This window comes from Hippopotamus amphibius, chromosome 4, assembly GCF_030028045.1.
Source record: "Hippopotamus amphibius kiboko isolate mHipAmp2 chromosome 4, mHipAmp2.hap2, whole genome shotgun sequence".
Taxonomy (NCBI): Eukaryota; Metazoa; Chordata; class Mammalia; order Artiodactyla; family Hippopotamidae; genus Hippopotamus; species Hippopotamus amphibius.
The window spans coordinates 183,837,859-183,865,316 of NC_080189.1; the positions used below are offsets into that span (position 1 = coordinate 183,837,859).

The 27,458-nt window shown below is 40.9% G+C and overlaps 12 non-coding genes and 1 pseudogene across 12 annotated transcripts; all 13 read left to right on the top strand.

Annotated features, from left to right (window-relative positions):
- Positions 1-1,458: 1,458 nt before the first annotated feature.
- On the top strand, positions 1,459-1,530 carry LOC130852833 (small nucleolar RNA SNORD113/SNORD114 family). The gene has a single exon (XR_009053541.1). It is a non-coding gene; the product is annotated as a small nucleolar RNA SNORD113/SNORD114 family (small nucleolar RNA).
- A 205-nt stretch (positions 1,531-1,735) lies between these two features.
- LOC130852782 (small nucleolar RNA SNORD113/SNORD114 family) lies at positions 1,736-1,807 on the top strand. Its single transcript, XR_009053498.1, has one exon. It is a non-coding gene; the product is annotated as a small nucleolar RNA SNORD113/SNORD114 family (small nucleolar RNA).
- A 912-nt stretch (positions 1,808-2,719) lies between these two features.
- On the top strand, positions 2,720-2,791 carry LOC130852821 (small nucleolar RNA SNORD113/SNORD114 family). Its single transcript, XR_009053531.1, has one exon. It is a non-coding gene; the product is annotated as a small nucleolar RNA SNORD113/SNORD114 family (small nucleolar RNA).
- An 881-nt stretch (positions 2,792-3,672) lies between these two features.
- On the top strand, positions 3,673-3,746 carry LOC130852792 (small nucleolar RNA SNORD113/SNORD114 family). The gene has a single exon (XR_009053505.1). It is a non-coding gene; the product is annotated as a small nucleolar RNA SNORD113/SNORD114 family (small nucleolar RNA).
- A 1,452-nt stretch (positions 3,747-5,198) lies between these two features.
- Positions 5,199-5,271, top strand: LOC130852758 (small nucleolar RNA SNORD113/SNORD114 family). The gene has a single exon (XR_009053478.1). It is a non-coding gene; the product is annotated as a small nucleolar RNA SNORD113/SNORD114 family (small nucleolar RNA).
- Positions 5,272-7,063: 1,792 nt separating this feature from the next.
- On the top strand, positions 7,064-7,139 carry LOC130852784 (small nucleolar RNA SNORD113/SNORD114 family; annotated as a pseudogene).
- A 727-nt stretch (positions 7,140-7,866) lies between these two features.
- On the top strand, positions 7,867-7,935 carry LOC130852787 (small nucleolar RNA SNORD113/SNORD114 family). Its single transcript, XR_009053501.1, has one exon. It is a non-coding gene; the product is annotated as a small nucleolar RNA SNORD113/SNORD114 family (small nucleolar RNA).
- Positions 7,936-8,694: 759 nt separating this feature from the next.
- LOC130852849 (small nucleolar RNA SNORD113/SNORD114 family) lies at positions 8,695-8,763 on the top strand. The gene has a single exon (XR_009053555.1). It is a non-coding gene; the product is annotated as a small nucleolar RNA SNORD113/SNORD114 family (small nucleolar RNA).
- Positions 8,764-9,651: 888 nt separating this feature from the next.
- LOC130852842 (small nucleolar RNA SNORD113/SNORD114 family) lies at positions 9,652-9,724 on the top strand. The gene has a single exon (XR_009053550.1). It is a non-coding gene; the product is annotated as a small nucleolar RNA SNORD113/SNORD114 family (small nucleolar RNA).
- An 886-nt stretch (positions 9,725-10,610) lies between these two features.
- On the top strand, positions 10,611-10,682 carry LOC130852745 (small nucleolar RNA SNORD113/SNORD114 family). The gene has a single exon (XR_009053466.1). It is a non-coding gene; the product is annotated as a small nucleolar RNA SNORD113/SNORD114 family (small nucleolar RNA).
- A 534-nt stretch (positions 10,683-11,216) lies between these two features.
- On the top strand, positions 11,217-11,291 carry LOC130852839 (small nucleolar RNA SNORD113/SNORD114 family). The gene has a single exon (XR_009053547.1). It is a non-coding gene; the product is annotated as a small nucleolar RNA SNORD113/SNORD114 family (small nucleolar RNA).
- A 1,501-nt stretch (positions 11,292-12,792) lies between these two features.
- Positions 12,793-12,938, top strand: LOC130852876 (small nucleolar RNA SNORA79). Its single transcript, XR_009053578.1, has one exon. It is a non-coding gene; the product is annotated as a small nucleolar RNA SNORA79 (small nucleolar RNA).
- Positions 12,939-13,909: 971 nt separating this feature from the next.
- On the top strand, positions 13,910-13,983 carry LOC130852854 (small nucleolar RNA SNORD113/SNORD114 family). Its single transcript, XR_009053557.1, has one exon. It is a non-coding gene; the product is annotated as a small nucleolar RNA SNORD113/SNORD114 family (small nucleolar RNA).
- The last annotated feature ends 13,475 nt before the right edge of the window (positions 13,984-27,458 follow it).

Below are 27,458 nucleotides of genomic sequence, written 5' to 3' on the forward strand. Positions count from 1 at the left end.
TACTTTTCAGAATCGAAGCTCCAGGTGATTAGAGGCGCCACTGTGATCAAGTTTCTCCTTTTCAGGTTGCTAGGGGACAGAGACCCAGGTGAGTAATGGCGAACGTTCCAGTCTTGGTTTGGGGATTTGGTTTAAGTATAATAGATATGATCAAAAAGTTATCTATGACCCAATGATAAATATGATATGGAACCTTATGTTGATTAATTGGTAACATGTGATATTGCTATTTATTCATGAAAGGTATAATCTATTTTGGTATTAATTAGAGAGAAGTTGGGGTATTCAAGTGTCTTGTTCTTTGGTTTTTGTTGTGTATTTATTTTATCATATATGATTTGGAACTTAACTGATACAAATATATAAATGAATGAACTGAAACCGAGTCTTGAACCAGTGATGATTAGCAGATGAGTCACGGATGACAAATGATAAAGGTCTGGAACCTTGAGGCCCAATACATTCCATACTCTACTTCTTTGTTTATTTCATCCTATGGACAGATGTTAAGAATGTTTAAAGTTCCAGTTTTAAGATGGAGTTTTAAAATTATTAATATTGTATCGGACAAAAAGTTCATTCAGGTTTTTTTTTTTTCATAAGCTGTTACAGAAAAAACCCAAACAAAGTTTTTGGCCAAACCAATATATCAATGAGAGCACCATTAAAGATATAGATAGTAGGTGCAGAAGAACAGATATATTATTGTCTAATGGTGAACATAAATGGTAAGGAAAGAAATAGTAAGAAAAATTCCCAACCCTGATGCCCATCATAACATCTATGGGTGAAAGATGTCACCTCTGTGGCTAAGATTCAGATAGACTTGAAGTATTGGGAGTCGGTTTTGTTGTTCTCAGTCTCAAGTATGGAGTTTTTCTTTCAAGAGAAAACAGTGTCTACATTATGAAGAAGCTATGCATTCCTAAAGGACTGGGTAAATGGAATGGAGAATGCAAGAGTCAATGGCGATAAATGTGTTTTCTTCTTTTTTTTCCTCGACTGTGCTTCCTGTTGTTCAAAATGGACACATTCACGCTGATGAAGCATTTTTCCACGGTGATGCACCTGACGATTGCATCTCTGTGTTAGAAGCATAGAGACCAACGTGAGTAACAGTCAAATTCCTTGTCACAGTTTTGTTGATTTTTTTTGTCTCTCTCTGTGTGTGTATTGTGTATTGTTTGAACACTCCATGTAGAATAACAGAAGGCCAACTGTAGCTCAGTGATAACTATTGACTTTTATGACACATTAATAGATAGTAATACTGAGTAGGTGAAAAACAGCATCTAACTTAAAAAAGAGATACATTTAATGAGAATGATCTATGTACACAGTAGGGTTATCGTGACTCTTCTAAGGTTTTGTGAATAATAGGGTTTTTAAAAAATTATTATAAGTGAATTACTGAATTAGTCAGTAAACAGAATTGAACAAAAAAAAGAGATTCAATCATGGACCAATGATGCTGATCGTTTCGGGAAGAGTCCTAGACGATGAAAACATGTCTGGAACTCTGAGGTCCAATGCATACGTAAATAGTATTTTCCCAACTTTTTCTATTGAGAGAGTTCAGGAATATAAATAGATCATATTCTTGTATTAATGTGTTAAAGTAAGAATAGTTCTATGTACATCAAGGCTCTTTAATTGTACTGATTAAAATTATTAGTGAATTTGTGATTTATATAATAAAGAAAAAGAAATGTATGTAGAGAAAAATGGACAGTATTGGTCTGATGATGACTACTGGTGGCATACGAGTTGCATGTGATGAATACGTGTCTGGAACTCTGAGGTCTGATGCAAATGGAATCTAGTGCATTCATCTTGTTTGGAGAGATGTTATAGGCAGTGGTTAGGAATATACAAAGATCTTTGTTTTGGTTATTATGACCATGCATGTCTTCTGTTTTTATAATTGGATCAATGAAATAGTCAATATATAAATGTGTGAAATAAAAAAATGATGGGTGTGAAGCCTTTTTCAACTATAAAAATATGTGCTTAGGCAAAAATTACTATCATACAGTAATACATTAATATGTTTTGAAAAGACCAATAACCATTAAGAAAGATGTAGTATAAGGGTGTTACCTCTTTGGCTAAGGGTGTTATAGAAAGTGACAGATATTGATTACTGACTCAGTTACAACTTTGACATTTGATTTATTAAGGGAAAAAGAAATAAATATTACCATAATTCAGTCAATGCCTCAATTACTATGTAAATGAATAGTGGGATATTTGGGTCAGTGGAGAGAATATCTCAGTAGTATCATCACCTTGTCTGCTTTTATTCTTCAGAACAGATGTTCCTGCTGTTTCAGCTTCTGCTCTGCTCACTTGTCATGCCACCTCTGTGTGAGGAAGGAAACTAAGGTGAATGATGGGCAAGGTGGTTATCTTGGATTGGGCGATGTGCTTGAGGGTACTCACAGTGTTATTAAAAAGTATTAAATTAATTAAAAACATATTTCAATGATAAATATGATAAGAAAAACTATTTTGAATAATTGATAATGTGTAGGACTGAGGTAAAAACTTGGAGGAGATGGACTTAATGGGAAATGATTCTGTAAACTGAGGTTAGGGGTATTAAAAGGTCTAATTCTTGGGATTTTTAGTGAACCATACATTGTTTTTATGATTACCGATTAATTGATGATGTAATCAATACAAATATAGAAATGATGGAAGAAAAGAGACTCAGTGATGGACCAATGATGATGGACGTGATGGGAAGAGTTGTGAACGATGAAAACATGTCTGAAACTCTGAGGTCCAATGAGAACACAAGTAGTCTCTTCCTTCTGGTGAAATTGTTTTTGTAGAGATGTGTCAGGAATATAAATAGCTCCTATTCTTGTATTGATTTCATCAACTTAGATTTGTTATTATTATTGGATCTGTGATGCAACCATCAAGCAAATATAAATAAACATACAGAAAAATAGGTGAAGCATTGTCCAAAAATGAACATATTTGATTTGGCAGAAGATACTGTGAATAAACATTGAAAATGCTGTATCCCATTATATAAAAGAGTGAGGGTCACATCTTTGACCAAGGTTAGACAGAAATGCATAATTGAAAGGCAGTTTAATTGTTCTGCCTCAGAATAAAGATTGAGTTTTTTCTTTTAACAAGATAATGTATAGAGAAAGAAAATGTAATAAATACCTAAATACTGAGTAAATGAAGTATAGAAGAGAAGGATCAGTGGCAATTAGGTCTCAATATTTTTTATCATCTCCTGTGTTTTCTACTGCTCAGAATGAAGGCAATAGACATGATTTAGCATCTTCCATGGACAGGAGCTCTGGGGTTGCCTCTGTATAACACAAGGTCAGAGATTAATGTGAGTAATAGTTGAAGTTCTCCATTTTTTATGAAAGTAATTTACTGTATTATTAAGAAATGTGGAAAATAAGTAAAGAAGGCAGCTGCATCTCAGTGTTGAGTATGGATATGTGAACCATTATATTGATTAATGTATATATGCAAAACAATGTATTATTGAGGAAGATGTATTAAAGTAATAATACTTCTATGTACACCAAGGCTCTTCTTGTTTTATTTTTTGAATTGTACTACTAAAATTACCAGTGGACTTTTGATTTAACCAATAGAGATACTGAAATGTATCCAGAAAAAAAAGTCCGATATTGGATCGATGATGATTTCTGGTCATCAGTGTGAGTCGTATACAATGAACACGTGTCTGGAACTCTGAGGTCCGATACTGAAGTAAGCTCGTCCATCCTCAGCTGGAGAAGGTGTCCTGCAGACAGGTGTCAGGAAGAGTCTCATTTTATTGCCATCTCCTCTGCTTTCTACTCCTCAGAAGGGTGCACTGGAGCTGACTGAAACATCTTCCAGGGGCACGAACTCTCTGCTTTCCTCTGTGTTTTATGAGTGTGAAGACCATGTGAGTAATAGCCAACGTTTTAGTTCAAGTGGTTTGTTTAAGGGTATTTGTGTATTTTTCAAAATATGGAATATAAGCAGAGAAGGAAAAGTGCTATATAAAGTATCCGATTGACATGAAATATTATGTTTATTAATCTATACATGTATCTTTGAGGTCAGTTTTTGAAGCAAAGTTACTCTCTGGAAAAGATTTTAGAGATAGATGTTGACACTATTTTAGTTTATTTTTTATTTATGTGCATTTAGTAATGAATTTATCAATAAACAAATGTCTGTGAGAATGAAAAGAAAGAGAGTTTTCATGGGCCAGGGATGATGACTGGTAGCGAATGAGTCTGGGTAATGAGTAATATATGTCTCGATACTGAAGTCCAACAAGCTAGCTAGTGTATTTCTTTTATTTCATTCTATAGACAGATGCTAAGATACACCCAGCATGGGTACTGGGCTCATAGACTTAGATGTATTATTAGTAGTGGATTGATTATAGAACCACTAAAGAAATTTAAATCATAGGTAAAGGAAAAATGGTGAAGCATTGTCTAACTATAAATGTTGTATGTGGTGAGGCAAGAAATACTATTAATAAAATTGCAAACACAAATTCAGTAAGGAATAAATGGATCAAGAGGATCTCTTTGACGGCAGATCATATAAATACAGGTAACTAAAAGTCAATTATGTTGCCGGGGGTTTGTCTCAAGTTTGCTATTAATTCATTTGGTTAAGGTAAAAATATCTACCCTATGCATAATTTATAAATACCTAAATGTGTGAGTAAATTAAATGTGGAAACCGAGAATCAGTGGGGATTATACTTAACTTTTTTTTTTTTTTGTATCATCAACCGCGCTTTTGTACTTCTCAGAGTGGACACACTCGAGCTGATTTAAGCCATGTACCGTGGTGGTGACCTCTGTGAATGCATCTCTCTGTGAGGAGCACAGAGACCAATGTGAGTAATAGTCAAAGTCCTGTATGGATTTCAGTGACTTTTTTCAGGGTATTTAGTGTATTATTATTCAAAAGTACCATATATTGTAAGAATGGCAAGCTATAGCCCAGTAATAAATAATGAATTGATATGTAACATAAAAACAAAGGATATAAAGAAAGATAGATTGATGTGAAAATAATTCTATATACAAAATAGGGATTTCAGGGCTTTTCTAGCATTTTGTGAATAACTGGGTTTTAAAATTACTATTAATGAATTAATCAATGAACCCTTTAGAAATGAATGAAGAAAAGAGGTACAATATTGGATCAATGATGACTGTTCGGTGCGTTATGAGTCGTGTATGATGAATACGTGTCTGGAACTCTGAGGTCCAATGCAAATGGATTCTGGCCCATTGCCCCTGTTTCAAGTGATCCTATAGACACGTCAGAAGTAGACAAGGGTCTTGTTATATGTTCATGCATTTTTATTTTTATAATTGGATCAATGAAATACAGCTGAAGGTGGTGAAACTTTGTCCAATTATAGAAATTTGTGGCTAGGCAAGAAATACTATTAGTGATATTAAAAACAAATATTTATTAGGAAATATATGGTACAAGGATGTTATTCTTTGACTAAGGATGATATAGTTATTGATAGGGAAAATATTTACCTTCTCTGTCAGTGTCAAGATCAAGATTGTTCATTGACTTTGGAGAAAATAAAATAGAAATTATCCCAATTCACTGCCTACCTAAATGACTAAATGAAAGATGGAATTCAAAGACTAAGGAAAATAATATCGTAACCTCTTTTTTTTTTCTTCTACTTTGCTTTGTACTCCTTAGAATTGTCCCAGTTAGCTGCTTGAAGTGTTCCACCAACATCAGGAATCCTGTGGTTGCATATGTTTGTTAAGAGCATGGAGAGCAAAGTGAGTAATAGTCAAAATTCTTTTCTTTGTGATTTTACTTTGTGTACGATTTTCTTCAAACGTGTGAAATATAATTGATGATTGTCAACCATGGCCAAAGTGGGGTTAATATGAAACATTATATTAATGAATCTGTAGAGGAAACTTTGAGGTCAGTTAATGACAGTTTCTGTGGAAAGAAATTCTGTAGACAAATGAAAGAGACAAGGACCTTGTTTGTTTCAACCGTGAAACATTTATTTTATCATTATTAGTGAATTGATGAATTAATCAATAAAAAGTGTTGACGTGACTGAAGGTAATGAGGACCAAAAATGGATAAACGATCATGACTTGAGCTGTGAGGCTTTGATGAGCAACTCTATGGGTGTGGCGTTCCGAGGTCCAACGCAAAAGAAATCTAATACTTTCCCCTCCTTTCAAGCAATCCTATAGGGAGATGCCAGGCATATGTGAGGACCATGCTCTTAGTCTTAGTGTACAGAAATATCTAAAAGTATTGTTATTGAGAAATCAATGGCCGGATAAATAAACAAATAGGTAAGTGAATAAATATGAAGGTGGAAATACTGTTCATTGTTAAAAAGTGTTATAAAGAAATCTGATGATGTAAATTGGAAAGGAAAATAAAATGATCGTGTCTACGTCTTTGAGTGAGAATAATAGTGATAATAGTCATTTACTGATTCACTTACCACTTTGACATTTGATTTATTAAGAGCAAAATAAATAGATATTACCATAAATTAATAAATGCCTAAATGAGTATGCAAATGGATTGTGGAAACTTTAAATCAACGGTGACAAAGTCTCAACATTTTTATCGTCTTGTCTGGTTGGTCCTCTTCAGAACAGATGCTGGAGCTGATTTCAGCTTTTGTTGCCATCAGGGTTGTCTGCTGCCTCCTTGTGTGGAAAGAGACCATGGTGAGTAATGGTCCACGTTGTTGTCTTGGATTGGGTCGTCTGTTTTAGGGTATTTACGGTATTATTAGAACACATTATATTCATTAAAAAGTTTACCGTGGCCTAATGCTAAATATGATGTGAAACATTATGTGGGTTAATCCGTAATGTGCAGGATTGAGGTCTCTTAATGAAAAAGGTATAGGCTATGTGGAAATCGATTCTATAAACTGATGTTAGGAATCTTGTCATAGAGTTTTTATTAATCATGTATTATTTTTATTTTTATCTATGAGTTCATAATTTAATCAGTTCAAACATACAAAGAAGAATAGACCCAATCATGGACCAGTGATGATGTCTGATGGCATAGGACTCATGGACGATGGACAGATGTGTGTCTGAAACTCTGAAGTCCAACACGGAACAAAATTAGCCTGTTCCTCTGTTGAAGTCGTTTCTGTAAAGAGTTGTGAGACATATACAAAGATCATATTCTTAGATTGATTTCATAGACTTAGATTTGTTATTATTAATGGAATTATAGAATCATTAGGCAAATATGAGTAAATACATAAAAACAATAGGGTGAACCATTGTCCAATTATGAATGTATGTTGTGTGTCAAAAATATGTTTATATCATTTATAAAATTGAAAACATTGATTCCTATTCAGAAATGGTGACTAAGTTTCAATTTTTTTAATTTTTTTTTTATTACCTGCTCTGCACTGTACCTCTCAGAACAGATGCACTCGAACTGCTTTCATCATCTTCCACCATCGTGAGCTCTGCAGTTGCCTGTATATAATAGGAAGACAGAGATTAATGTGAGTAAGTGAAGTTACTTTCTTGGTTTCAGTGTTTTTTTTTTTTAATTTTTCATTTAAAAGTGCAAAATGTATTTCGAGAATGCAACTCTATCTCAGTGATAAATATGGGATAAAGTTAACATATTGATGTATGTAAGGAAAACGGAGGATAATTAATGAGAGATATTGTTGTGAGAATAATTCTATATAGAGATTAGGACACAAAAAGTATTCTTGAATCTTTGTGAATCATAACATTTAAAAATTATTATTAGTGAAGTAACTATTTAATCAACAAACCTATAGAAATAAATGAATAAAAGGAGAGGCAATATTGGATCAACGATGACCATTGATGACGTATGAGTCATATATGATGAATACGTGTCTGGAACATGGTCCAACGTGAAAAATATCTAGTTCATTATCTCTGTTTGAATTGACCCTTTAAATGTCAGGAATGTATAAGGAAAAATAATATTATAATTTGAAATGGACAATAAATGTACTGTGTGTATTTTGCCAAGTGTGTTTTGTCTTTGATGAAAGGATGATAATAGAACCTTGTAAGTAACAGTCAGTTATTGTTGAGTCAGTTTCAAGTTTGACAATTTGATTTGTTAAGAAAAAATATATTACCCTATTTTAATAAATACCTGAACAACTATGTAAATGAATGGTGTAATCTGTGCCTCAATGGATAGAATGTCTTTTTTTTTTTTAATCATCTGCTCCTCTCTTTACTCCTCAGAATGGACACACTGGAGCTTATTTATGAATTCTTCCAAAGTTGTAAGCTGTGCAGTTGCATCTTCATATCAGTAGCATGGAGAATAATGTGATAGTCAAAGTTCTTGACTTGGTTTGAGCTTTTTTTTAAAAAAACTATTCACTGTATTATTAAAAAGCATTGAACACAATCAAAGAAGGCCAACTGTACTGATGCTTAAGATCAGATTAATATGAAGCAGTACATTGATTAATCCATGAGTAGAATGTTGAGTTTAGTTAAATGAAAGATAATTGAAATGAATGGGTCTATATAGGTGGATTTTATGGGATATTCAAAATCTTATTTTGTGTGTGTGTGATGTACACGTATTTCCTTGTTAGTGAAGTAATAAACAAATATGGGTGGGAATGAAGAGAAAGTTGACCAGTCGTGGTCTAATGATGATGCCTGGCGTGTGAGTCATATAGGATGAATTCTGTGTCCAGAGTCTGAGGTCCAACACAAAGGGACCCTAGTCTATGTGTCATACTTTCAGTGACTATAGATAGGTTTCAGGATTATACATTGATCTTTCTCTTGGTCTTTGTGCTCATGAATTTTAAAAATACAATTATGAAAGAATCAGTGGCAGAATAAATTAGCAAATGTGTAAATGAATAAAGATGAAGAGAGTGAAGCATTGTTCATTAATAAAATATTTAGTCAGGAAAATGAATATTAATATACACTGGAATAGATAATAAAATGGACCAAATATATTGTCTTGAATTAAGCATGATATTGACAGTGATAAGTAGTAGCCAGTTATTTCCCTGAATCAGTTGCATGTTTGATGTTTATTGTATTGGAAGAAAAATAAAAATTATCATGAATTAATAAACACTTAAATGGCTACGTACATGGAGGATGGAAAGTGTGGATAAATGGAGCGAGGAGAATGTCTCAACTTTTTTTATCATTCTGTCTGCTTGGTACTTTTCACAATGGATACACTGAGCTGATCTTAGGTTCTGTCGTGATCAAGATTATGTTGCCTCTGTGTCAGGAAAGAGAACAAGATGAGTAGTAGTAGTCAAATATCTTATTTTGGTTTAGTCATTTGTTTGAATATTCCTGGCATTATTAAAAAGTACTAAATATAATAAAAAATTATCCATAACAATTAATAATAGGTATGATAGGAAACATCCTGTTGACTAATCAATGTTGAAGTCACTTTGTGAAAAAATATAGTGTATATGGGAAAAGATTCCACAGACAAACTTCAGGAATATTTAAGGATCTTGTTCGTGTGTTTTCTTAAGTAATATGATTTTTGTTAATATCCATGAATTAATGATTTAATTGATACAAATGTAAAACAGATGAAGAAAACGAGGGTCTAACACGGATCATTAATGATGACTGGCGGCGTGTGAGTCACGGATGATGAGTAGTATGTGCGTGGAACTCGGGTTCAACACGAGATCTAGTGTATTCCCTCTGACATGATCATGTAGGCAGATTTCAGCAATATACAAATACCATGTTCTTATTTACATTCATAGATGTAGATTTATTATTATTAATGAATCAGTGATAGAACCATTGAACAAATATAGGTAAACAGATAAAGAAGAGGAGGGTGAAGCACTTTTCAATGTGAACATGTGGTGAGACAAAAAAATATTACCAATACAAGCTGAAAACATTGATGTTCATTAAGAAATAAATTATTTAAGAATGTTACCTCTTTGATTTAGGATCATCTAGACACTGTTTTGTAACAATCAGTTTTTTTGGATCAGCTCGAAAGTTGAGGTTATTCCTTTTGTTAAGAGAAAGTGGTGTATATTTATGCAAAATTAATAAATACCTCAATGAGTAACCGAAATGCAGAAATCAAGAATCAATGAAAATAAGGTCTGATTTCGTTTTGATTTCTTGTTCTGCTTTGTACTCTTCAGAGTAAATGCACTTGAGCTGATTGAGGCATCTTCCATGGTCAGGAGCTCTCTGGTTGCATCTGTGTTAGGAGCATGAAGACCATGTGAGTAATAGTCAAAGTTCTTGTCTTGGTTTGTTTAAGAGTATTCAATATATTATTAAAAAGTGTGAAAAGTAATCAAAGATGGCTGACTGCAGACTAGCAATAAATATGAGATTTGATATGATGCAGTGTATTGATTATTGAATATATGTAAAACTGAGACTATAGTGAAAGATATATATTGATGTGAAAATTATTCTGTGTACAGATTATGTATATGAAAACTCTTCCTGGGTTTTGTGAATCACAGTGATTTAAAATTATTATTTTGATCCATAAACAAATAGAAATGAATGAAGAGAAGGAGGGACGATAATTGGATCGATGATGACTACTGGTGGCGTATGAGTTGTGTACGATGAATACGTGTCTGGAACTCTGAGGTCCAACCGGAAAGAGTACCCTAAACCAATATACACTAAATGACTGAGTAAATGAAAAGTGGAATGCAAATGACCAATGCATAGAAGGTCTCAAATTTTATTTTCTGTTCTTTTTTGTACGCCTTAGAACAGTCACCCCTGCACTGATTTTAGCATTCTGCCATGGCCTCAAACTCAGTGTCGTCTTAGCAGCATGGAGACCACTGTGAGTAATAGAGTTCTTGTCTTGGTTTGGGTGGTTTAGAGTGGTCAATGCATTGTTAAGAAGTAGGAAATGTAATCAAAGAAGGGCAACTGTAGTCCAGTAGTGAACATGGCATTGGCAGGGAGCAGTACGTTGAGGCACCCTTATATGAAACACTGAGGTCAGTTCAGGAAACAGATCTAGTGTCTGGGAAATGATTTTTTAGATCTGCATTATGGATAACAAGGTTCTTACTCTGGGTTTTTTTCTGATTCAGGTGTATTTCTTTATGTGTAAGTCATTACAATAAAGACATCAATAGGAAAAGTATAAATGAAGGAAAAGATTCACGTGCTTGGGCCTTTGCTGATGACCAGTGGTGTCTGAGTCAAGGGCGATGAATAATGTGTGTCCGGACATCTGAAGTCCACCACAAGAGGAAATCTAATCTATGGCAATGTTGGAAACGTTCTATAGACAGTTGTTTTGAATATCCAATTATCCTTTTTTTGTGCTTTTGTGGGTCGAGGGTGTGATTATATTAGTGTAAGTGAATTAATGCATGAAGGTTTAACAAATAGGAATAAGTGAATAAAAACATGGCCGGGCCTGGACCAACTCTCCCATGTGTAATGAAACAAGTATCAGTACTAATCTATTTTTGAGGAGTCGGAATTCATGTTTCTTATCTCTCAGAATGCAGTGTGTATAGACAGATGCGTGAATTGTCAACGTGCACAGTCTGGGATGTCTTTCGTCTCCTGGTTGTTTGTTTTATGACTAATGAGGAAACATGTTTATAAAATTAAATAAAAGATTAAGCGCTCTCTAAATTAAAGAGGGCCAATGATAAAAGTTGGTTAGGCAGCAAGAGCTATTGTGCTCGCTGAATTCCATTACAGAGTTACACAGTCTGTTATCAGCTCGGTAATGAGCAGCGGGCTGCGTGTGTATTACTGTTATTCATGCTGTTGCATTGAGCACGTGCAATTTTATCATTAGAGGGAATAAATGAATAAGTTAATAACAATCAGTAGCTCAAAGGGACAAAGCAAGAGCCAGTAATGAGCGTGTCTTGAAATAATTATGATTTAACCAGTTCCATGCAGATGATGTCTGTCTAAGGGCAGAAATTCTGGCTCTTGCTAGTTTGGATAAGAACACTGATATGTGCAATCGCATCTGTGTTCTGGGTTTCAGAGGTTTTCAGCATTGTTCCCTTTCTTTAACAAGAATGAATAGTGTCTGAATTAATTTATGAAACAATGAATAAATAAAGTAGGATCAAGGATTGTTCATGGGTATGAAATTGCCTGGAAACAAGCACTTAGATGAATCTAATGCTGCACCAGTGAGGCTCAGAGATTCAGGTGGTTGGTTATGTGTGTGGGTGGAGCATGTAGACGGATGCCTCACAGATGCTCTTGTTCTTGATTCAGGCAGTGGATTCAAAAGTATCCCTTTTTAATGTAAAATCTATCATTGAATGAATTAGATTAAAAGGGAGGTAACTTTTTTGCCAGTTGTAGCAAGTGACTCTGCCCAAAGTTTAAGATTAATTTCAACCTGGTGGTGAGTTCTAGTTTATTTAATTAAGAGAAACAGAAATAAATAATGCAACAAATTAATCAATACCTAAATAGCAAGTAAATCAAGGGGAAAACATGAATCCGTGGAGAGAACTTTTCATATTTCCCTTTTTGGGGCAAGAGATATTCTGTCATATTTTATTTAACATTTTTAAAGTTATAAAAGAATGCATATCCCCCCCCCCCCTTTGTGGTTTTTGCTTTGTGCTTCACAGAATGGACATGAGCTGATAACTGTTCTGTAATGATCAAGATCTTTGTGGTTCAAGGTGAGGAATGGTCAAGTTCTTGTCTTTGCTGGGCTAGGATATTCAAGGTACAATGCAAGAGTGTGGGATGCAGTTGATGGCTGTTCCTCTCACTACTTTACACCTCGGGTAGTGGGATTTTAGTCCATCACATAGCAAGCTGATCTGTTTTCACTCAGAGCACCATGCGGATGGATTGTCTGTCCGGTAGTGACTCCTGATTTTTGCAGGTCGAACAATTAAAAAGTAGGAAGTGTGGAATATAATCAAAGAAGGCCACATGAGGACCAATGATAAGACTGTGTCGTAAACCAAGGTTCATGATGAATCTGATTCAGCACAACAGGCACCTTTTATTCTTTATTTTTATTTATTTGTTTATGTTTTGGTAGTTTCCTTTATTTTCTTTTTTTCCTACATATATTTTTATACAATTTTTAAAGGTTACACTACATTTACAGTTATGAACAGGCACCTTTTAAAAAATGGGGTTCTAACCTCTTAGCTCTGTGGGTAAGGGACCCAGAGTCTCTTGTCTGCAAGACTCCTAGTTCTTCTTATGTTGGGTGGTCCATTTAAGGGTGCTTACTATGTTATTCAGATGAAGAACTGAATATGTTAATTAGAAAAATGGAGGTCCATTCATGAGTCAAAGCTAAGAATGTGGCATAAATCATTGTTTACAATTAGTTGCTGTCACAGTTACCTCATGTTCACTAAATTAAAACCCAGATCCAAGCCTTTTCATTTGTCAGTGTCTTTACCTTCCACAGGATTCTCCAGTCGTGAAGATCTTTGCCTAATCTCTCTGGGGAAGAAGCACATCAGGCCATGTGAGTCGTACAGTTCTTGGTTTGGGTGGTTAGTTCATGGGTTTCACCGTATCATTAAAAAAGAATAAATGTAATTAAAATTAAATGCCATGCATAGACCTGTGATGAGAATGTGTTGTGAGCCAAAGTTTATGATTAATGCAATTTAGCACAAATGAGGTACAAGAAAAAAATTTACCTGTTCCCGTTCATTTCAAAACTGAAATGTTCCATTTTATGTTTGTCCCATTGATTATTTAAACATCCCGCTCTTGATAAAGGTCTAGGCTGTTACTCATTTAGAAAGTCAGTACTCCAGGTGTTGAGTAGGATGGCAATTTCATGGTTGTTCATTTCAACATCTAAAAATTGTTCAAATTAAATGCAGAAGGGCCACACCTGGACCAATGATGTGAATGGAATGCATCTGAATAAAAATTATGATCAATCATTTTTTGAACCACTGAGGTCCATGGCAGAAAGAGAATTAGTGCATGACTTTTTTGGGAATGATCTCAGGAAACTTTGAGACTCTAGTTGAGAGGGTTCATAGATATTGGTTCTATACTATTAGTGAATAAATGGATAGATCAGTAGACAAGTACATTCAAAAGAAGAGAAAGAGAGGTCAAAACACAGACCAATTTTTAGGATGTGTCATAGAACAAGGAATATAGTTACTTCAGTTCTGAAATACATTGGTCCATTAAGAAAACATATACATCAAGTTGTTACCATTTTGTGTAAGAGGCAGCTAGAAAGAGATGGTTAATAGTCAGTGTTCTGTTATTGAAGTGGGTTACTAGATGTTTGATTCACAAAGGGGAAAAATTAGGATTAAAAAATGGTTAAGGAAATGAATGCGTGCAAAATATGAACCAATGACCAGTGTATGTTATTCTTCTTTCCAACTGCTTTGTGTCCCAGAATGGCCGCACCTTGCTTGTTTTAGTCATTATTTAATGGTGAAGATCTTGACTGTTGCCTATGTGGCCAAGGAGAGTATAGATCAGGGTAAGTAAGAGATTAAGTTTTTATGCTTGTTTTGGTCATTTTGTTTATGGGTAATGACTATATGCTTTAAAAAAAGAGATGGCTTCACGCAGTTAAATCAAAGTTTATGCAGGGACCAATGATAAGAGTTTGTCTGACAAGGATTGTAGTTAATTCATTTTGTAAAACCAAAAAAAAAAATGGATTCCATTAAAAAATAGATTTAGACTGCTACCTCTTAGGTTAAGGAAAGCATAGATGAATTCTAGGCTTAGTCAAAGATCTTGTTCTTGGGTTGGTTGTGTTTTCCCTGGGTTATTAGTGATACATATGCTAGTAAAATTGCGATGGCCGCTCGTGACCAATGATGTGATTATTCAAGAAACAAGCATTTGTTTAACTCATGTCAGCTATTCTGCCACTCTGTTTAAGGAGTGTATACAGAGACTTAATAGTCAAAGTTCGTCCTCTTGTTTGGAAGTGGATTCTTTGCTGTTGACTTTATGTTTGAAAATGAGTACCTGACTAAATTAATAAATAAGGGAAAATCTATATATAAAGAAAATTAAAATGACCGAGAGTATTCCAATGATAAAATGTTATGAAACGAGAAATAGGATTGGCCCAATTTTGCTTCTGTGAGTTCCTTTTGACCAAAAAGATTTAATCTGTTACCTGCGTGTATAACAGGGACGTAGATGTTACAATATTTGTTGTCTTTGTTCTTGTATTTTAGTGGCCATAGGGTCATTAATAGGTCAACTATTATCATTATTATTACTGTTTAGTAAATCAATCTATAAAAAACTAAATTAGAAGAGGGCCAGTGATGAAAATGTGTTTTGAAACAAGGATTATGGTTATTGCAGTTCTGTACCACTGACATATATGAAAATAAAACTTTTAAAAAATTTTGTTTTAATAGTATATAGTGTGCAGTTCTACTCTAATTTGGTTATTTTTGCATGCAGCTTACCTGGATTATATTTTTACCCTATCTCAGGCACAAATACTAGTGACCTGCTTGGAGGTGATGGCAAGAGGTCCCTGTACCCCATATTTTAAAATTTTCTGGCACTTGGTGTCTGAGAGAGTGCAAAAATAAACTGATAGAAGGTATTAATTTCAGCTCAACAAGTATTGATCCAAATCCATGTCAGGCTTTGTGTTGGTCATGGCTTTCATATCTAAATCTGATCTAGTTTCAGTAATCAAGTAGCTCTTTGGGATTAGGTGAAGACCTACTATATAAGTGTAATAATTCAGTATAATAGGGCAAGTAGAGGGGCTTTGCAGAAGCACAGATGGCAGGACTTCAGCTCAGTCTTATGTATCAGATGCTTTAAAAGAGAAGATGCCTGTGTCAGTGACCACCTCCATGGGCTGTAAGGTCCAGGACATCAGGAATCACACTCCTATCCACTGTATGTGGAGCACATGTCGTGCATTTGTGGAATGAGTTGCTGAATATATGGTAATGAAATAAAGAATGAATGAATGAAACAGTGAGCTAGTGAATGAATGAGTCTTTGAGTAAACAAAGGAATGGGGGAAAATGTGGAGTACACAAGTAAGTGTGAACACGTTGATAATGCTTTGAGTAACTAAATCAATAAAGGCATACGTGTGTGATGGATTCATGAGTGCGTGAGTCAGTGTGTAGGTAAAAATGTCAAGAGGTGAATGCTGAGTGACGAATGAGTGAGTGAAGGAGGGAATGCATGAAAGACTAGTAAGTCGATGATTCAGTGAGTGAAAGGTGAGTGTGCAACCAGATGAGTAAATTAATAAGTGCATTCCAGAGCGAGTGTATCCAAGGATGGATCAGTGAAAGTTAATTAGTAATGAGGGAATGAACAAGTCAGTGAGTCAATGAGGAACCAAATAAGTCAAAAAATGAGTGAGGGAATAAAGAAGTCAGTGACAGGAGGACAAAGTTGAATAGTTTAACCACTGAGTAAATAAGTCAATGCATGAGAAAAAGTGAGGGAGTCAATAGGCAAATGGATGGAGGAATGCACATATTAGAGTCATTGAAGAAAAGAATAATTATTGAGTGAGTAAATGAGTCAATGAGTATGTTACCCAAGAATAAGTTGAGTGCTCTGTGAATGAAGGAGTGAATAAGTGAAGGAATCAGTAAATGAATGAGTGAGTCAGTGGCCTGCGTGTGAGGCAGTGAGTGGATGAGGTCCCACTGGGCTTCCTTCCCTGACCGCTGCAAAGAGCCAGCCACACCCCAGCCTCACAGCACATTATAAATACCGCACGGAGCACCCGTCCTGCTCCGCTCTGAGCGTTTGTTTACATGTCACCATTAAACTGACCTGCCCCAAGAGCCAAGAACTGGGTCAAATTCTCTGTCTCCCCAGGGTCTGCCCAGCCTGAGCCTAGGAGGCGCCCAGTAAATTACTGCCGAATGAATGAACGAATAGCTAAAAATACATGCGCTTTTGTGGAACTGGGATGGCCCTTTTCAGAACGGCCCGGGAGCTGTTCTGCAGGGAGGTGTGCTGTGTGTCAGATGGTCTGTGGCATGTTCCTACCCAAGCGCAGATTCTCTCTTGAGTCCAGTTTCCTGTGTCCAGTGCCAGACAGTGAGACAGGATCCTGGCAGTTCTGACTGCCCTGGACCTTGGCCCATCCTTGGGCAACGTTGGCTTGGACGGGTGGAATGGAAGCCCTGGGTCTTCCCGAAAGCTGCCCCGGTCTCTGCCAAGACAGAAGATCGAAAATAACCCGTTCTTGTTTTTATGCCTCCAGCGAGGGGGGCCACTCCTGGCCTTTCGTCCTGATTCTAGCTGTGGGACTTTGAGTTAGACAGGAAGCACTCTGGACCTCCAGCCTCGGTGTCACCTGTTAGATGAGGATAACAATACCCACCTGGCTAGATTGTCGTGAGAATTAACCCTGTCCAACAAGAGCTTACTTTAAGGCCCTTACCTTGCGTAATACCTGTCCTGTATGTAGTATGGTACCAGGGAGGGAAGAGACGCCTCAGAAATTGCTTGAAGGAGCTGCAATTGATGGTGTCAACTGCATTCATTTAAAAGCTCCCAAATGGATGTGGTACCCAGATTCCCCTGTCCCAGAAGAATGGAGGGTTCAACTAAGTTCTGGAAGAATACCTGTTTGGATGGGACAGGCCAGCCCAGACTGTGCACCTTTAAGGCATCATGACATACCCTCTACCAGGGACAGACAACAAGAAATGTGAGCTGGCAACCCTTTTGCATGATATGAGGCATTTGCCCAAGATTTTCCTTCCCTCCTTCTATTCCTCTCCCCTCCCTCCATCCCTCCAACAATTACATGTCCAGTATCCACTATGTGCCTAACACTGACCACTCCTCTTCCTGTCTTGTCTTGGCTGGCTCCTGACCCTGGATTGCATCGCCCACTCCTGGTCTTGCATCCTTCCTTTGAACTTGGTGATGGTACTTGGTCATCTGGCTTGGAAGATAGCCATCTCCTTCGCAAGGATTTGATGTCAGCTCAGACCACTGGCTTTTCTACTTTGGACCAAACCAGGTAGAATCCCCCTTCTTGTGGGCATCTGGGCCTCTAATTTTGAGTCTTCTGGATGGACTCCCTCCCATCTGGACGAACTCCAGTCCCTCCGGAGACGAGTTCAGACCATGCCGGTGGCAGGTGGACCCTCCCAGCGCTGAGGGTGAGCGGCACGATCAGCACTGATGACTTCGGGCTAGAATCTAAGGTTGGACTGGCAAGCGTGTGCAGACGCAGGCGTCAGGTTCTCACGCTTCCCCAGGATTCCTGGGCAAACGAGGTGTGCTCACCTCACAGCCTCACACAGACGTCGCCTGCTTCTCACATTCCCACAGTCCCCTTCCCACATCCCCGTGTCTATATTTGCCGTTTCTCACTCATTCATCCTACATCCACGCCACTGACGGAGCCCGTTTCACTGCTAACTGAGCCACCCGTTTCTCCAAAGGACTATGGGCTTCTTGAGGTCGGGGTCTTCTATTTGTGTCGTGCTGACCCAGCAGAAGGTCTGGGCATCTGGAAATGCCTGATGAATTCTTTCATTTACTCAGAAAATATTGGGCCCTTTCTATGGTGCCAGAGGCTGGGTGATACACAACAAGAAAGAAGACATATCCTATCTCTGTCCTGGTGGAGTGGGAGATAGATTTTAAATGATTGCGTGCGGCAAAATTACCTGATTCCATGTGTGACGAGTGCTGTGAAGCCCAGGTGCCTGGAGCATTGTTAACTTGCTGGCTGGACTGGCCTTGACCCTCATGAGAAGCTGCACCTGCTTCTCTCCCGTGTTTCGGGGGGACGCTGAAAGGGGGATAAGGCTATAGACTTGGTGGGAGCAGGTCGATGGCTTTGGCTCTCTGGGGTGAATCAGGTCAGACATCCTTGGAGGAAAGAGAGAGACAGGTGTCCTTTGGAGTTTGTGCAGCAGCTGCCTGATCGTTTCCTGGCAGTTGTGACCAGCCAGCCCACCACAACATTCACTCAAGCACCATGCTTGTTAAGGAAGGCTCTGTTGAGTGTCAGGGTTTGATCTTCCCCGTCAACTTTCAAGTATTTCTCTTAGATGTGTTGCCAAATGGCAGACCGAGGGTAGAATGGAATCTGTGTTGACCTTTTCTCTTCCCTCTACCGTATTTCATCAAGTTTCTCAAAATGGCTGTCTAGCACACCAGCTGTCGCTAACATTGCTAGGATGTTCTACAGCTTCCTCGGCAACCTGGCGTGCGTTGTTTCAGTCACTGTCCCCGATGCCTCCCTCCCTCTAACTCCAACTCCAGTCCTCCCCCTTCAGCATCTCTCCAGGGAGCCCATGAGTCTACTGTTCTCATCTCCATCACCACCACGTTGGTCCAGGCTCCTTGGGCTGTCATCTGCCTCTGACTGGTCTTCTTTCTCCTCCTCCAACTTGCTCTCCTCCCTGTGCACTTTTCTAGAATGCCTGAGAAAGAGTTCCCTGCTCCTTAGAGCTCTCTCGTGAGTTCCTGAAGCCCTGGGATGAAGTCCAAGCTCCTTGGCTTCCTGCTCGAGGAGGCTCATGACTTGTCCTCCAGTCACACCTGACACCACACGCTCCCTGGCCTCACGCACCAGCCAGCAGCCCACCCCTCCATCCCCGAGTCTGCATACCTCTGTGCCTCTGTGCCTTTGCACAAGCTCATCCTTTAGCCCTCTGGAGGACTTGTCCTGTTCCTCCCAGTGGGATGAGTGCCCCCACACTTAGAACTGTTCCATGGCCATGAACTTGACTTCCATGCAGAAACCTATCCTGTTGCTTGTCCAAGATCGGGTTAGGCATCTACCTTCCCAAACAGACCTTGAGCTTCCTGACTGGGGGTGCCCAGTCTTGGGTGCCTCAGACCCCGCACTGTCCAGTAGGGACCCTGTGCAAAGCAGCTGATCCACCAATAAGAATGCAGGTTGAGTGAGAGAATAAGTGAAGGCACCAAAGAATGATTGTGAGGCCATGCTGGGGGGCAGATTACATCCCTGGCAGAGAGCCGGGGTCCTTGGCGCTGAGGACCCACACTTCCTCATGATGGAGGCTGGTCCTCCTCCTCCACCCAGCTCCACTTTGCCTTCTGCCTGCGACTCATTAAGAGATATGTAACCTTAATCCTTGAAATTGCCTGGGAGGGAGCGTGTTTTCACTCAATGGCCTGAACATGGGGATTTTATTCCTTTCTTAAATAAATCTCACTCCCCCAGGAAGTTTGGACAGGATGTGGGCAAGCGGACCAGGGCTTGAAACTGAACATTTTGCAAAAGGCCCGTCTCAAAACTTGAAACCCCATGGCCACCGGCCAGAGTCGAGTCTGGTTTTTGGGGGTCTCTGGGGCCTCCTCCCAGAGAAGGGAAGGGAAGATTGAAAACAAACCTTCAGCTGTCACTGAATAGGCAGAGGGTTTGCAAGACAGAATTCCGCGGTTAGGTTTTGCTTCTCTGATGAAACTGGAGCGGGTGGGTGCCCTCATCAGCTCTTCTTTCTCGCTTTCGGCGGAGGCCTCAAATCCTCCCGAAGCCAGAGGGGAGTCCGAGCTGGTCCTGAAATTAATGAGACGAGTGTGTGAGCACTAGAGGGACCAGGGCTTTCGCCCTGGCCTGGAGGAGAGAGGTGCTCCGGAGCTGGCCCGGGGACAGTCCAGCCCCACGCAGAGGCTCACCTTCCCTCGGGCATCAGGCCCTGGATGGGCTGTGCACTGGAGCCTGGTGGGTCCTGACACTGGGGAGAAAGAATAATGACGGTATATTGTGTCTGCTGTCACAGCCAAAAGTTTCCACATCTTGTTTGGAGACGGGTGACACCTATTCCTCATTTTGGAGACAAGGACACAGAGGCCTGGGGGGGTGGGGGGCAGGGCAGTGCTGTGCCCTGGCTACCGTCAGGGCCACAGTTCCACCAGGCAGTCCTGACTCCATGTCCTGCGCTCTCCCTGGGCTTTTCCTCAATGGGTACCCGACACACAGCAAGGGCTGAGGCTGGGCTCCAGGATCACAGAAGTGGCAGGTGGGGGGTGGGCAGGGGGACACAGCCCCGGAGACAAATCCTCAGTGTTTGTGCCCTGCGAGAATTGTCCCTGCTCTCCTCGGCGAGTGGACACTGGCCCTGGGCTGGCCCCCGAGGACAGGCAATTCTGTTGTCTCTCTCTTCTGACTTCTTTGTTCTTTTCTCTGCCAGGACAGATAGCAGAGTGTGCCTTCGGAGAAGTCACCAGGCCCGTCCAAGTCCCATGCCCATCATCTGTAACGGGGAGGTAAATTTCATTCATTTATTCTGCAAACATCTTGAAAGTGCTAAGAGCTGTGTGCTGACCTGAGCACGTGGCCCCTGAGTGCAGCTCCGTCCCCCATGGACTGTGTGCCGTCCATGTCACGTGTTCTTCTCCTGTCCCTGCTCTTCCGGAGCCTCAGAGGTGCTGCTGGTTTTCACTCACACAGGAAATCTCCCCACTTGCCTTCTCACCCTCACATCTTCCCTCCACTAGCCTCCCAGGCTCACCGCTACCTCAGTATCCCCCAGGGACTCTCACAGAGGGTGATGTTTCCTTCTTCCCACCATCTGAGACTGGAGCTGGAGCCAGTGGCCACCCTGCCTGGCCTCGGTTTCCCTATGTGCAGGCCTGGAACAGGTGATGACAGCAATCTCTCCCATCACCTTTTGCCCGCTGGGGAGAGAGAAAAGATGTCTCCCTATTTCACTGTGGTCTTGACCCCTCCCCGCCCCCTTCTGTCCTTCCAGGCCCTTGAGCCTCACTTGTAATTTGGGGGCCAGTTTTATTTTCTTTTCCCTCAGATCTGAGGCTTCTCCCAGCACGTGTTTTTTCAATACGATACAATGAGAGTCCCGCTAGCTTGGTGGGGCTGGGCCCCATCTGCAGCAGATGTTCTGGTGTCAGCAGGAGCTGCTGGCGGCTGTGCAGAGGGGAGGAGGGTGGGCCTGGGCACACGTGCCCCTGCTGTGGCCTCAGCTGTCCCCTCACCTCTGCTGTACCCCCACACCCCAGTGCTGTTGGGCTCCTGGCTTCATTTACTGATGTGCCCTCCTGTGGGGTTCTCTGGGGAACCCCGGCTGCAGTTCAGACGTCTCAAAGGCCATCTGTCCAGCGCCCTCTGCCCCTGGGGTCTTCCTGCTGCTTTTCTGCATCTCTGAGCCCCTGCCCCCTCCTGCCATGCCCATCCTCCCTGTACAGACCCTCTGCACTGCCCCTCCTCTCTCACCCCCGCAAACAGCCCCACTGCTCTGCAGGTCACGTATCCAAATGTTGAGTGCCACAGCGAGCCGTGAGTCCACATTCCCCGGCTTGGCTGTTTATCCCGCTGGTGGGCGCTCCTCGGATTTGAAGGAGCCATGCTTGAAGGGCGGGGGAGGTCCCCAAGGGGGATGCATTCCCTTCCGAGCCGCAGAAGACAGGGAGCGAGAGGGCCGCTGGGACCCTCTGGTTCGAGTCCTTCACTTTGTGGGTCCTCCAGCCTCTCCTCCCATCTCTTTCTCCTCCCCCTCTCTTCTTGGGGACTGTGCTGTGTGCCCTGTTTGGAGGTAGAGTGGGGGATGTGAGGGCAGGGTTGGCTGGAAGATGTGGTTCCCTATATGGTAACCCTTCTCTGGGTACCACAGGGCAGAGAGGAAAGGGCCTTGTGAACTAGAAAGTGCTGGGCAGATGTTGGAGACACAAGGGAGGAAGAGGCCCTTCGTGGACCCCCAGCCCACCTCTACACGCCCCGCCCCCGCCCCACCCCCTTGGAGATGCTCTCCCGTACCTCCCCCCTCTCCCCAGGAGCTGGCTGAGTTGGTGGGTGCTGCCGCATTTGCACCTCATCAAAGCCCCCAGTGCCTCAGGGGGCACATCATTGGCCCCCTTGCAAAGAAGGAAACCAAGGCTCAGATGAGTGTGATGAGCCCGAGGCGGGTCCCCTGGCCCCCACAGCAGCCCCAGCACTGGTCGCCTCCCCGGGATGCAGGGTGGGAGAGAGTGAAACAGGAGGGGCGCTCTGAGTGCAGAGCCTGGGTGTCTGCTGTCCCCACCTGCGGGATGGGAGGCAGCGTCCCCTCTCATGCGAGGGTTCGGGTCCTGAGAGTATCCCATGTTTATGGTTGCCCATCAGGATGAAAGAACTTAATAAGTGTTCCTGGCCAAGCCCGCTAATGTGACGACCTTTCATAAAAGCCCTGCGGGGAAGTATGTGGACAACGGTCTCCCTGCTCCTGACAGTTGTCCCAAACAGCATGTTTCAAAATACACTGAACATGGGGCCCCACCCATCAGGGGGGTGGGTGCAGGGCCATCCTTGGCCTGCCTGAGCTTGCCCCCTGCCCCAGAGCCCTCTCAGTGCCCACTTGCCCCCGAACCCTGGCTTCCATGACCTCAGGAGAACCTCAGCTGGGTCTTCTTTGTCTGAGACCAGCCCATTTCTTTCAGAGCAGGGAGAGCCTGGCCTAGCTTAGTTCCCAGGCCAGGAATGGCGTGGCTGGAACGGATCGGAGCAGGCGGTAAACGGCCAGAGCATGGCTCCCGAATCCAAGATCTGGGGGTGTTAGCCTCCAACGGCTGGGCTGGAGGCTGCCCCATGACCCTGAGGCTATACAGAATGGCCACCCAGCCCTGGGGGATGCAAAGTATAGTTAGTGTCCTAGCGCTGGGTTAGAGCTCTGGTGGCTTATGAATGAGCATTAAATCCTTGAAAAGTTAAATAAAGAGGATAAACTAAAAGAGCCATTTGTGGACCAGTGATGACTGGTGTCATGGGGTGAAGGCTGTCATCAGTCCAGTTCTGTGTAGCCCTGGATGCACTAGATAGTGACAATGGCCGTGGTACTAACAGCAGTACTGACTTGACAGTGGAACTCTGGAGGCACCGATGGGCTCGGCCAGTGCCACGTCCCCTGTGCTCCTGGGCGGGTCCACGTGTTCCCTCCACCCTGCTCCAGCCTGTGTTTCTGGTCCTGCCCCCATTCACAGCTCCTATTGCCCCACCCAGATCCACCCTATGCGGAACTCGAGAGTTTCCTCCTGTAGCTGGTCGTGTCACGTTGGATTAGGCATCCCGAGTCAGGAGCCTGCTCTGCTCCGGCCCCGTGTCCTCAGGGCTGGCCTCGCCACTCCCGACCACCCCCCACAGGGTGGGTCAGACTTGCGCTCACACAGTTGGACGTGTTTTTGTGACTCGGTCCTCTTGTCTTGGAAGGTTGTTTGCAAGGAGCCCGTGGAGGTGTGGTTGCTGGAGCACAAGGCTTCCTGGGGACACTTCCGATGGGTGGAGCCCTTGCTTCGCAGGGTGAGTTCTGCTTTTCCTGGTTACATGCTAAGAGGCTTGTGTGCCTGTGACTAAGGGCCAGGCTTGGTCTAGAAAAGATAAAAACTAGAGGCGATCCTAGCACGCGTGAAGGTCTCCGAGGAGCCCGAGTGCACACACTGCCCACTTGGAGCATTGGCAGGTAGAGGCCGGGCCGTTTCTGGTGGTTGCTCCTCTGAGTGGAGAACGAAGCCACTCGGAAGTTACCCAGACCAAAGAGGGGAGGTCTGCAGGGGCCCAACCCCGGATACCTGGCCCTCGTCTCTGGTCCCACCCAAGTGGTCACTTCACAGCTGACCAGACACCAGAGTTCTTTTTTGACCACTTGAGTTGGGACTCTGTGTTCCCTTCATACCCCTGCCCCCCACTGAGGCTCTTTTACAAATTATGCAGATAAATGTTTTGTTAACTCATTTCTGTAGTAGAGAAGGAAGGCGGGGGACATGTGAGTTTTTCACATAAAAGGTACTAAGCTGATAACTACAATTTATTGCATGTAGTAATTCTAGAAAAAAAGAAACGTTTACTGTAAAAGCTTGTGCAGTACTAAAAAGAACAAGAGGAAGAATAGGATTCACCCTCGTCTCATTGCTCAAAGATGACCGCTGCCAGCATTTTGATGACCAGCCTCTGGTCTTTTGGTTTCACCTATAAATTGCAAAAGTGTGTGTGTGTGTGTGTGTGTGTGTGTTTAATTGGGTTCATCACAGTCATCCTAATTTTTCACCTAACTATACATCCTGAACATTTTCCCATGCCATTAAGTAATTTCCTATCATGTGACTTTTTTTAATGATTACCTAGTATCCTGGCAAATGACTCTATCATACTCGATTTAACTGACCCACTCTTGTCAGATATGTACAAGATTTTTAGAAGTTAGGTGGTGTAAGTCGGGGTGAGCAACTTTGTTTTTTTCACCTTCACATATGTCTCTGATGTGTTTCCTGCAGTGCATTCTAAAAGTGGAAAGGCCATGTCAAAAGGTGTGAGCATTTTATGGTCAAGCTGCCCTCCCTTTAACTTTGTACCAACTTATATTCTCAGAATTAGTTTAAGAAGTGACTGTCTCTCTGGAAATTATCAAGGTTTTTAACATTTGCCAATTTGTCAAAACGCAATATTTCATTCTTCTCATTTTCAGTTCTTTTATTACCTGTGATAAGAGCATTCCCCCCATATCTTCATTGGTTCTTTGTATCTGAATTACCAGTTCAGGTTCTTTGCATTTTTCAGTTTTCATTGAGTTTTATTTTTGTCAAAGTCATGCATATGCATCATTTTAAGAGTCAAACAGTTTTACAAGACTTTGTAGAAGCATCAGCCTTCTCCACTCCAATCCCATATCCTGCTCCACAGAAGCAACAGCTTTTAATTCTTTTAACTGATTTTCTTGACATTTACCACCATTTTTCTAAGTAATATTCTGATTTTTCTAGTTCTCAAAAAAAAAACACATTATTTAGCTTAGGCATTATCTTGACTTTTCAACCACAGAAGATTTAATTAAATCTCTTTCACAAATGCCCTTGGCCTCACCACACACAGGAATACCTTTCTGTCCCATCTTTTTAGTATGTTTAGTCCACAGTTTTGGTTTGGTCAGTATTCAGTGTTCACATTATTATAACAGGGTAAACACTGTTGATAGTGGAACAACAGTGCAGTGATTATTTACTTCTCCTTACAACTTTTTGTTTTCTCTGGAGTTGATCATTGTCTGGGTTTTTGTTTGTTTCTTTTTTCCTTCTCTCTTTGATTGGTTGCTTAGTTTTTAATGAACTTATCACAAATTTATCCCCAGCCTCTCAAGACATTCAAACACATTAGTATTTTTTGGTTTTATTTAATGTGTTTTATCTTTTTGAAGAAATCTCTTCCTGGAGCCTCCTTGCCTGTTCTGTTCTGGAATGGTTGATCTTTGGGCTTCCTGCCCTTATCTTGAGATCTCCTCCTTATTCCTTGGGATTCCATCTCTCCTTGGTTGGATCCCTGATTTTGTAAATCCCATGTTATCCTCTTTTACAGTTTACTCCCTTGTTTAGCTAGAGTGCATCCTTTAGCAATTTCCTGAAAATGGGGGGTAAATTTTTGGAGACCTTTCACATCTGAAAAGAAAAATGTCTAGTCCACACTGATGTTGATGGTTTGGCTGGGTATAGAATTCTAGTTGGTAACTTTTTCCCCTTCAGATTTCATAAGCATAAATAATTGTCTTCTGACTTCTGGTGCTGTTAATCAGAAGTCTGAAAACTTTCTGATTCTTCATCCCTTGTATGTGATCTTTTTTTCTCCTCCTTTTCTGGAACTGGTAGCATTTTCTCATTGTCTTCTTGTGCTTTGAATTTCATGTGTTTGCATCTTGATGTGGCTCTACGTTCATCCATTTTGCCAGGCCCTTTTGGTCTGAAAACGTGTGTCCTTCAGTTGTGGAAATTTTTCTTAAACAATTCCTTGGACAATGTCCTCCCGTCTGTTTTCTTTTTCTTAAATTTATATTGTTTGGATGTTGGATCTCTTTGGTTCTTTAACTGTATTTTTCCTCTGATTTTCATCTCTTAATCTCTTTGTTCTCTTCCTAAGAGATCTCTCTGTCTTTTTCTTTTAACCTATTTTCACTTCTGCAATCTCTGATTTTCAAGGTTTTTTAAAGTTATACTCTAAATATTATTTTATAGCATTTTGTTTCATGGATGCAATTGCTTCTTTGATATTTCTGAAAATATTAATAATATGTTTTCTGAAATTTTTTCTTTCTTTTACAGAGTCTCTAAGCTTTTTTTTTTTCTTCTTTCCAAGTGTGTATGTGTCTCTTACATGTTAGGTGATTTTCTCAACTCTCTGATCATATAGGTAGATATATAGATGTAGATGATATAGATATAGGTACATATATGCAATGCACACATCCAAATACACTCATGAGCTTGGAAGCTCTCAGTAAGTGGTTGGGCTTTGTAGACTATGGGCTTTACTGTAGAGTGAGCTAACTGGTCTTTTTATTGGGGAACCCCAGGTTTTAGCATTTTTATTTCTTTTCCTTTTAGACTGCTCAGATGCTCCAAATAAGGTTTTTCAGTTTCTGGTCTAGAGTACTACTAGCTGCCAGTGCTTTAGGAGGTTTGTGGAGGAAGATTGGGTGGTCTCAACATCCAGCT